Source organism: Saccostrea cucullata, unplaced genomic scaffold (genome assembly GCF_032062105.1).
Source record: "Saccostrea cucullata isolate Sc308-1 unplaced genomic scaffold, CSIRO_AGI_Scuc_v1 ctg15963, whole genome shotgun sequence".
Classification (NCBI taxonomy): domain Eukaryota; kingdom Metazoa; phylum Mollusca; class Bivalvia; order Ostreida; family Ostreidae; genus Saccostrea; species Saccostrea cuccullata.
The window spans coordinates 1,701-13,125 of record NW_026941037.1 but is presented as its reverse complement, the minus strand read 5'-3'; the positions used below and the strand labels follow the sequence as shown (position 1 = coordinate 13,125).

At 35.0% G+C, this 11,425-nt stretch overlaps 1 pseudogene; it reads right to left on the bottom strand.

The window, feature by feature from the left end:
* Nucleotides 1–5,164: 5,164 nt before the first annotated feature.
* Nucleotides 5,165–10,580, bottom strand: LOC134256987 (uncharacterized; annotated as a pseudogene).
* Nucleotides 10,581–11,425: the final 845 nt, after the last annotated feature.

Sequence of the window (11,425 nt, the reverse complement as noted above, 5' to 3'; positions counted from 1 at the left end):
CCTGTATAGTCAGCAAAAAAAAAAAACGTAGTACCTACGTACCCATGTAAACAACTCCAGTATTTAAGGGGGAATAGGTTAGGGTTAGTTAGGGGGGTTAGGGTTAGGGCTAAGGGGGTTAGGGTTAGTTAGGGTTAGGGTTAGTTAGGGCTAGGGTTAGTTAGGGCTAAGGGGGGTTAGGGTTAGTTAGGGTTAGGGGCTAGGGTTAGGGTTAGGGTTAGGGTTAGTTAGGGTTAGGGGCTAGGGTTAGGGGTTAGGGTTAGGGGTTAGGGTTAGGGTTAGGGTTAGGGCTAGGGTTAGGGGGTTAGGGTTAGGGCTACCACTCAGTTGACCCATTTATCCCCTCCACCAATCAAATCTGATCACGTGATTTCTCTCAGCCAATCAGAATCCTCCCCTATCTAGGCTGCTTATACTACTAGCATGCTCTTGCGTATCAAATCAACCGAGATACATAAACTCCGTATGCAGGTGATGGAGGTATATATATAGGTGCATAAGTAAGGAAGTTGACGATAGAAAAGTTAAAGTCATCACGTTTATCATAGAGCTTGGTTGTTTAGATTACCATTAACGTCTTCTTCAAGTAAAACATCTAAGTATAAAGATGTGTCAGAACCTGTGGTATCTTTTATCTCAAGCTCACCAGGATATATCGTATCGAAATAGGAATGGAAATTACCATTGTTAATTGACAATATATACGTCGTCGACATATCTAAATGTCGAGTTGAAGGCCACAATATGTGTTTTCTTCTTTTGACGCACATGATTTTGCACAAATCCTGCTTCATATGAATACAAAAATGGATCTGCTAATAACGGGATGCAATTGGTATCCATGGGAATTCCAATAGATTGTTGGAAGACCTGGTCTCCAAAAAAACACATGCATAGATATGCAATCAGAAACTCAAGCATCTTTTTGATATCGACTTCAGAGTACTGTACAATCAGTCTTTTGTTAACAAAATAATTTGGCAAATGACCAACGACAAGATAAGTAAATTTACGAGTTCCCAGTTGTCAATGATATAAAAAAATTATAAAGCTGTCGATTTTGGTATAATCTTGTGATTTCAAATTGTGCAAAAGTTCTTTGGAATTTTTAAGTATCCACATCTGATTTACACTTTTATCCTTCACTACTGTTAATATCATAGTGAGGAGTAACGAAAGAGGCTTAGTTGAACATCTACTGGAACCCGTTATGTATCTTTGTTGGTAAGGATTCTTATGAAGTGTCGGAATCCAGTATATATATATATATATATATATATATATATATATATATATATATATATATATATATATATATATATATATATATATATATATATATATATATGGTACTTCAAAATCATTTTGGTTCTTTGGGATATTTAGATATTAAAAACTGACATGATTTTGAATAATTTCCTACTAAGAAAGGGAACTATGAGTATAAATTGGATTAGAGCTTGTAGAATTAAATCCAAGTTCTTCTAAAAAAAACAATTTATATAATGAGCCTTACAAAGACAATGTTAATGTATACAAATTTAATATATTTAACGATTATAAATGTCTTATCCAACTTCCAGTGATTTTCACCTGGCGTGTTTTGAGTTGTTTTAAAGTAATTATTTATATAAATACATGTACATGCCAATTTTATAAGAAATGCCAGTGTTTGTGACTGTGACAACTATGACATTCCTTGATTTTTTTAAATACATGTACTTTCCTGCCCCAGTAAACTTTCCTTGTTGAAATGACCAAAGAATCATTTATAATACGTACTGTGTAATGCTTGAAGATTATATACATCCAAGACTTCACTCAGCATCATAACCTTCCTCTTTTTCAGTTATTAGTTACGTAGTCTAGACAAAGTTTGCACATACCAGAAGTAGGTAGAAAAAACCTCTAACGGTACTCATAGCAAATAATTACACCTTAGTACATATATTGACAATGCTTATCGGTAAAGCATACCATCTTTAAGTTTTGAATTTCACTTGTTTGTCCAGACTTACAGGAAGAAAGGTCCATATATAACCAACATTAAGGTTTGGTTCGAATGTTTCAGTGAATAAGCTCTAAGTTTAAATGCACTCATTGCCAGACGGAGAGAGGAGGAACAGGAAGTTAATGGTCACCTGACTGAGACAGATCACCAGGCCACTAACTTAGACCCGGGTAAGTATTTTATTTACTCAAATATTCAATATCTCTATCATAAATATTAATTGATTTAAATATAATAGCATCAAGGCAAAGAGCCGTTCACAGTAGACTAGTTCAGTCGGTATAGCACTCGCTTTGTGATCGGGAGGTCGTGCGTTCGAATCTCGGCCGCCGCTGACTTAAGTCGAAAAGAAATGGGTAGCAACTATTCCTTCGCCATGCGCTCGACTTTTGAAGTAAAAGTTGTTCATTATTTGGACAAGACAAAAACCGAGTCTCCGTTTCACAACAGGCGTTGTCAGGATAACGATCCTTCACTGCTCCATGGTCCTAAGTGCTGAATAAAGGTCAAAATTTGCAGTCCTTCACCAGTATAATGGTTACGTCTCTAATATGAATGAACAAGAGGCCCATGGGCCACATCGCTCACCTGAGTAACTTGGTTGATGCAGTTCTTTACCAGATTCCCCCTCTTGCTATAGTCCTATCATGCCCCACTACTCCCTTCCCTTTAATGATTTTAAAACTTTAGAATCTACACTACCCTAGGATGCTTCCACATAAGTTTCAGCTTTCCTGACCCAGTGGTTCGTGAGAAGAAGATTTTAAAGATTTGTTCTATATATTTCTATGTAAAACTTGGAATTCCCTATTGTGGCCCCACCCTACCCCCGGGGGTCATGATTTTACCAATTTAATATCTACACTACCCAAGGATGCTTCCACATAAATTTCAGCTTTCTTGGCCCAGTGGTTCTTGAGAAGAAGATTTTTAAAGATTTGTTCTATATAATTCTATGTTAAACTTGGATTCCCTATTGTGGCTCCGCCCTACCCCCGGGGGTCATGTTTTTAACAATTTAATATCTACACTACCCAAGGATGCTTCCACATAAGTTTCAGCTTTCCTGGCCCAGTGGTTCTTGAGAAGATGCTTTTTAAAGATCTGTTCTTTATATTTCTATGTAAAACGTGGAATTCCCTATTGTGGCCCCGCCCTACACACGGGGGTCATGATTTTAACAATTTAATATCTACACTACCCAAGGATGCTTCCATATAAGTTTCAGCTTTCCTGGCCCACTGGTTCTTGAGAAGAAGATTTTTAAAGATTTGTTCTATATATTTCTATGTAAAACGTGGATTCCCTATTGTGGCCCCGCCCTACCCCCGGGGTCATGATTTTAACAATTTAATATCTACACTACCCAAGGATGCTTCCATATAAGTTTCAGCTTTTCTGGCCCAGTGGTTCTTGAGAAGAAGATTTTCAAAGAATTTTCCTATATATTTCTATGTAAAACTTGGATTCCCTATTGTGGCCCCGCCTTCCCCCCAGGGGTCATGAATTTAACAATTTAATATCTACACTACCCAAGAATGCTTCCACATAAGTTTCAGCTTTCCTGGCCCTCTAGTTCTTGAGAAGAAGATTTTTAAAGATTTGTTCTTCATATTTCTATGTAAAACTTGGATTCCCTATTGTGGCCCCGCCCTACCCCCGGGGGTCATGATTTTAACAATTTAATATCTACACTACCCCAGGATGCTTCCACATAAGTTTCAGCTTTCCTGGCCCACTGGTTCTTGAGAAGAAGATTTTTAAAGATTTGTTCTATATATTTCTATGTAAAACATGGATTCCCTATTGTGGCCTCGCCCTACCCCCGGGGGTCATGATTTTAACAACTTAATATCTACACTACCCAAGGATGCTTCTACATAAGTTTCAGCTTTCCTGGCCCAGTGGTTCTTGAGAAGAAGATTTTTAAAGATTTGTTCTATATCTTTCTATGTAAAACTTGGATTCCCTATTGTAGCCCTGTCCAAACCCTCGCGGTCATGATTTTAACAAATTAATATCTACACTACCCAAGGATGCTTCCATATAAGTTTCAGATTTTAAGGCCCAGTGGTTCTTGAGAAGAAGATTTTTTAGTGACCCCACCCTATTTTTGTCTTTTCTTGATTACCTCCCCTTGTTTGGGGACTTGGCCCTTCATTTTAACAATTCAAACTCTCTTTTACCCAAGGATACTTTGTATTAAGTTTGGTTAAAATTGGCCCGGTGGTTCTTGAGAAGAAGTCGAAAATGTGAAAAGTTTACAGACAGACGGACAGACGGACGGACGACGGACAAAATGTGATCAGAAAAACTCACTTGAGCCTTCGGCTCAGGTGAGCTAAAAATTCTGGAATGGGAGGTAAAACAACCAACATACAATCAAGGCTAAGAATGTTAAGGAACATGCATTTCAAATTCTGTTTCCAAACATCAACAGTTGAGTCAACAGTTAAGTAATAATTGAAAATGTTCACAAACATGTACATTTCTTTGAATTCACAAAGTAGTAATTAAATAATTATATAGATTTATCCATTTTAACAATTTCAGAAAAATCGAATAAAAGCGCAAGTGTAAAAACAAATAATTAAAGCAATATGAGCTGCATTTTTGAAAATTTTATTTTTCTGTTAAAATGTGTTATTAAGATAAATTTGTATGTAACTTAAACCTATATGATCAATTACACTAAAATAAAGCAGAGGAAAGCCTTTTATATACAATCCAATATAAGTTTTATATAAGAAATCATAATTGTACAGGACGACAATAATGTTATTTGGATTCAATAGAAGCTTATAAATAGTTCTTTCATAGCAACTATGAACAACAGAAGTTTATAAATGTTTTTTTTTTCTTTCATTGAAATAGTAATCTGCAATTTTGCAATAAAAAATTCCGACATCAAATTTGCAGCTCACATTGTTTACACCACTAGTTATTGTATACGTTGACACCACTACTTATTCTATTAGGTGGACACCACCAGTCATTTAATGGTCAGCGCCAGTTATTGTATAAGGTGAACACCAACCATCACTTTATTACGTGAACACCACCAGTCATTGTATTAGGTAACACCACCAGCCATTTTATTAGACGGACACCGGTCAATGTATTGAATGTATTAAGTGGATACCACCAGTCACTTTTTAGGGGGATACCACCAGACATTCCTCGGTTGCTTTCTTAAACAATGTCTCGGTCTTTGAAGTCTTTATAATTTCGCCTCTTTTCATGACGTCAAGACGCTTCCTCTGAAACAGAACAATACATGACGAATTATATGGAAAACAGAAGTTGGTGCTGGTGGTGATTCAAATTTCAGTGGAGAAAAAATAATTCTATGCTGGATTATACCGTGATAAATTTTTCAATTGAATAAAGAACTTTGAATATTATCTCGAATTCACATGACTCTAAAAGTCTACTAAATTGAATTTACAACATACATTGTACTGCTTAAGGTTATTGTTTACATCATATCGCCTGGTTGAACCCTGAAAGAGAAAAAAAGTTATCCAATCAATTTGTCTGTGATGAATCGTCATGACAATTCAGAGAAACAAACTTAAGCCTTATCTTTAAAAAAGTATTAATATCTTGCTGCTTCAAACTTTTTTTTCAGTTCATTTAAGAAATAAAGATTATGCAAGTGATATAATAAATACATCATTTATTTGATTTTTTCTTATTGGTCAGTTAACTTACACTGAGAAGGACAATGATCATGAACATGAACTGGATGAAGGCGTACAGACCACAGAAGGCATAGAAGGCGTACTGATCAGCCTCACTGAGTGTGTCGTCGTCCGAGATCAGGGCCTCCGATATAGCGTGCCACATCGCCACCAGGTACAGGAATATCGTACTGCCGATAATGTATCGATCCTAGAAACATTAAATAAATATAGGTCAAAGGAGAACCATACTGCCGATGATGTACCGATCCTACAAATTATAGATAAATATGTGACAGAAACAGGAAAGTTGTACTGCCGACGATGTACCGATCCTAGAAACATTAAATAAATATGTGTCACAGGACAATTGTACTGCAAATAATGTAGCGATCCTAGAAATTATATGTATTGGCTTAAATGTGCTTCAATGATTATCTTCCATGGGAGTATTTCAGGGGTAAATGGCTTGAGGTAAAGTCCATATGAGAATATCCGATGGGATTTTCCTTCGAAGTATCATGAAGATCCTACTGGTTTCTGACTTGAAGCCCATATGTCAATATTCTTAAAAACTTCGAATAGAAATAGTTTGAAGGATACAAGATTTAAGATAATTAACAAACAATTAGACTGGGTTCATTTGCAGTATGTAATATTCCATTTTACACTGATACACCCGGTAAGACGTCATCTCGTACAACTGCAATTCACTTGAAAACCCACGACAATTGGTAGAACTCATGGTAAAAGTTCAAATTTATAATTATATAAGTCATGAGATTAACTTACAACAATGCACTAAAATACCAAAAATCTAGACCGTAATTTAAAGATAAGATAAAAGACTATACACAAGTTTCTTTACCATAGATAAAGGTTTTAAAATACATTGTTTAAATTTTAAGATGCATACACCGGTTACAGCACTTACCAGATGAGTGGTGTAGGATATTTTTGGGATAACTTGGTTGGTTACGAATTTAAAGGTGACTGTGATGAGGACAAGCATAATGGATAGCTGTAGACGATTCTCGATCTTACTCCTAGCCACAGCAAACGTGGACAGAGCCAGGGAACTGATGATAGACTGAAATAGAAAGATCAAATATTATCTCCTTTACCACTCCAAGCTGCAGCTAACGTCACCAGAGTCAGAGGATTTTACCCCTCCTACCATGAGCACAATTACGTTCCACACGAAGAATCCGGGGCTTCCTTCCGGCGCTGCAGAAAACGTACATTCCCGGCTTTTTATACTTGTTGTTGGCATATTCCTGAGTCAATGCCTTTGGAGTAAAATGAACAAACTCGTAAATGTTCCATTCTTGTTTTTTTGCAAATGTCTCAGCGTGAACGCTTGATATTTCACGATCGTCTTCTAAAAACTTGACCTCCTCTTCCGAGAGTTCCGTGGTTATAAAGATGTTAAGATCCTGTCGTATTAAGAAAATACCAAATCAAATAAACGACTCGAAAGTCTTGCGTCAAAACAAAAATAATTATTTGTGACATCTTGTGGGATACCGTATGAAGATCCTTACCTGTATGTCGAATGGAAAAAGGACCAGTTCCATACTTTCAGTGAAGGTTGCCACCAGACGATTTTTCTCCACGATATGAGTATCTCCCGATTCATCTGTCTGTAAAACGTACCACTTGGCATGGTCTTTTTGAGCAATGGCGTTTAGAATTAATATTTTTGGATTCCAGTATGCAGACCAGTCAATCTCGCCACTTCCCTTGAGAAAGAAATTAGTGTTTTTTTATGGAACGCCAACACTGCCTTATAGCATACAACTATGCATTTATTATGTCAATTTATCATTACGTGATGTGAACATATCTTTACGTTATGTCAATTCTTTATGAGATTATGTAAAAATATCTTTACATCATGTCAATGCTGCATTATATGAAGTAAATACATCCTTTCATTATGTCAGCACTTCATAACTTGAAGTCGAAAATTCATTATGTGAAGCGATAATGTGTTTACATTGTGTTAAAACTTTATTACGTGAAATGAATGTTTCTTTACATCATTTCATTTCTTTAATATGAGAGGTCAAAATTGCATTACGTCAAGTGAATTGTGTTTTATAATCAAACTTATCATTACATGAAGTAAAAAATCCATTCCTTTTCGAGAGTGTATATTTTTATTATATCAAAGCATTATTACATGATATGGGTTTATCTTTATTTTAGGCGAGAGCATCATGATGTGAGGTGAACACATCTTACCTTTATGTCAGTGCTTTATTACGTGGTGTAAAAAGTGTATGACATTATGTGAACATATCTTCATATTATATCAACACTTTATCACATTATGTCAAAACCCAATTCCGTGATGTGGATATATAATAACGTTATGTCAACCCTTTCTTATGTGATCTTAAAATATCTTTATATTGTGTTAACTCTTTATCATGTTGATTCCAAAAGTGCATTACCTGATGTAAAAATACATTTACATTATCCCAAAGCTGTATATCTGGTATAAAATGAATGTTGATGACTGTGTTTTTATGACTGGTAAGAGGGGGGGGGGTCCTGATTGATACGGAAGAATTAGAGGCACAAAATATCAACCCCCCTCTTTTCCCAAACATAACTTTACAATAGAAAATGTAATGTTCATTGAAAGTACAGCCCCCACCCCCACTTTTTGTTGAAGTATAGTCCACTGAGGGTAATGTAGTATATCTGACAAAAAAATTTGGACTGATCGAAGTTGGACCCCCTCCCCAAATAGGATTTTCGGGCTTGGAGTAGACAATTTTTTTTTTTTTGGCTTCTCAAGTTTTTTTGGGGCAAGATTTTTTTTCTGGCTAACCCTCCCCCTCCTTTCGAAAAAGATGATACGTCACGCACTGGAATTAGTAATTTTTTCAACTATCCCAGGGCCAGAATTCTATTACAAAAAATCTACCAATCCCTCATGTAAATCAATTGAATATGCCTTAGTAAGCATGCATGAACACATATCAGTAGCGGATATGAGAAATCTTGAACAAAAAAAAATTGTCCAAGCCTGAAGGGGGACGCTTTATGGTTGGAGACCAAGGGGGAAAGCAGAGAAGCTCTCAGGCTTTATAGTTTTATAAAAAAAAAGTTTTCAACTTAATTCAGCTAAACTTAATGTGAAACTAATGCAATGTCCTACAAAGTAAAACCAATAAATTTATTAATTTTTTGTACATGTAGATTTTGGTCACTAAAGATGGTAGGGCGGGATTTCACCCTCCCCCCAACCCACCAGTGTACGTGTGTTATACGATGTGTTTACACTTTTAAAAAAGGAAAGTTCAAGACTGATTAAAAAAAAATTATGACACTGTTCTTATTAAGATCATAAGTTTAAGACTTTTATCCAAAAAAAAAAAACAAAACAACAAATAAACAAACAACAATTCAAAGTAAAAAGAAAAAAAAATTGCTGCACGACTCATAATATTTGATTTATTTAATTATCAGATTAAAGTAAACGCCATTGAATTTCGACGTGACTTTAATTCACAGTCGCAGTGTTAAGGCTTTGCACGTTTCAAGATTGTCAATCCTTTGTCGCTTAAAATTTTTATTTAAAGATGCCATTCCCAAATCGCTGAGATTTCTTCTACGGCAATTTTCTCTCCCGCCAATTTTAGTGCTCTCGGAACGCGGAAAATACAATCGGAATTCTCGGATGACTCGTACCTCGCACATGTTTGAATGGAGCGTAGCGGAGTCAGTCGAGGATTGTCGATTGCGGAAAATACGGTATGCTCATATAAAGGCCGAGGATACCCGTGTTCGCATAACGTAATAGTGAATCGACATAATGTAGTAGTGTGAGTTAATATCATAAAGAATTGACATAATGTAATGATAGGTTAACATAATGTAATTGTGACAGTAAACATAACGAAATGCAAGAATGTGTAAATGTCATAAAGTGTTGACATAATGTAAAGGAATGTTTACACGATGCAATAGTAGTGTGGGATAATATCATAAAGAATCGACACAATATGATGGAAGGTTGACACAATGCAGTAGTAGTATGGGTTAATGTCATAAAGAGTTGATATAATATAATGGAAGGTTGACACAACGCAAAAGTAGTGTGAGTAAATGTCATAAAGAGTTGACATAATGTAATGGAGGGTTGACACAATAAAATAATAGTGGGAGTAAATGTCATAAAGAGTTGACATAATGAAACCGAAGGTTGACACAATGTAATAGTAGTGTGAGTAACTGTCATATGGAGTTGACATTATGTATAGGAAAGTTCACACAATGCAATAGTAGTGTGAGCAAATGTCATAAAGAGTTGACATAGTGTAAAGGAAAGTTCACACAATGCTATAGTAGTATGAGTTAATATCATGTAGAGTTGACATAATGTAATAGAAGGTTAACACAATGTAATAGTTGTGTGAGTAACTGTCATATGGAGTTGACATAATGTAATTGAAGGTTGACGCAGTGCAATTGTTGTGTTCTGCTATAAGGCAGTGACGGCGTTCCATATTTTTTGGTATTTTAGAAGTGGTTGGAAAAGAACAAAGAATTCAATATTTTTCAGTCAATTGCTTAGACCAAGACGAATTATATCAGTTGCATGACGATACCAATCCGCATATAAAGCTCTTCAATAGGATGAAGCAATACTAGTATAGGAGATGCAAGGACTTTGGAATTAAAATAAAAGTCACCTATAGAATTTCCGGTTTGTGCATTAAACAATAATTAAGCATCTTTTTTTATGTTTCACAGATATAAGCAACTAAGAAGTACTAGTAAGTAAGAAGTAGTAGTTACTATACCTTGTGTCCGTCAAGTTTAGGTCTCTCCACCTTGCCTGGTAAAACACATCCGCTGTAAATGTTTCCCTTTAGCGTGTCAAATTTCCCGGATTTTAAATGGAAACTTTGAATAAAATTTTTAAAATCTGCATTTACAGCTTCCTTGACATAGATCTAAATTTTTTGAAAAGGTAAGATAATTATTGTGCATTATTACCAGATTTTATAATAAGTCTCAAACAAAAACAAACTTCATGTACTCAAACTTTAATATATGCTTGATTTGTTTAAATTTTTTTTAATTACAAAATTTATTACTTATTTACAATTTTTAATGGAAAAAACACACAATCGAAATAGTGTTTCGGCCTTGTCTAATGTCAAGCAACTATGAAAAATTTTTTATAACCCAAAAAAATCTACAAAAAGGGACTTACAAAACAATACGCTCTTTAAATTCATGGTTAAAATACAACACAGTTATTCAAATTATAAATATAATCCATCCAGAAATATAAAACTGGTACATTCAGATGTATCAATACGAAATTATTCCTTTGAAATCATCAACGAATATATGTAAAGCTTTCAATTTTACTTCCAACATATAATAGATAAATACTGAAAACAAACCCATTGTCCGGCCTCTGCATTGTATGAACCACGGTCTAAAATCCCCCACACAAAAGACAAATATGAACTTCAGAGTAACCTCTTATACATTGTTTCATTTTTAATTTCAGTATGAAATTTTTTGTCCGTATTTAAATCAAAAAATTAATACATGTGTACTTATATGTAATCTTTCTTAACAATTAAATAAAACGTATTCGATAATCCTATTATTTGGTCACCCACAGTTAGGGAAATCAGATCTGAGATTACATAAACTTAAATAACATTGATTTGTAAAGCACATTGATTCACTCTGC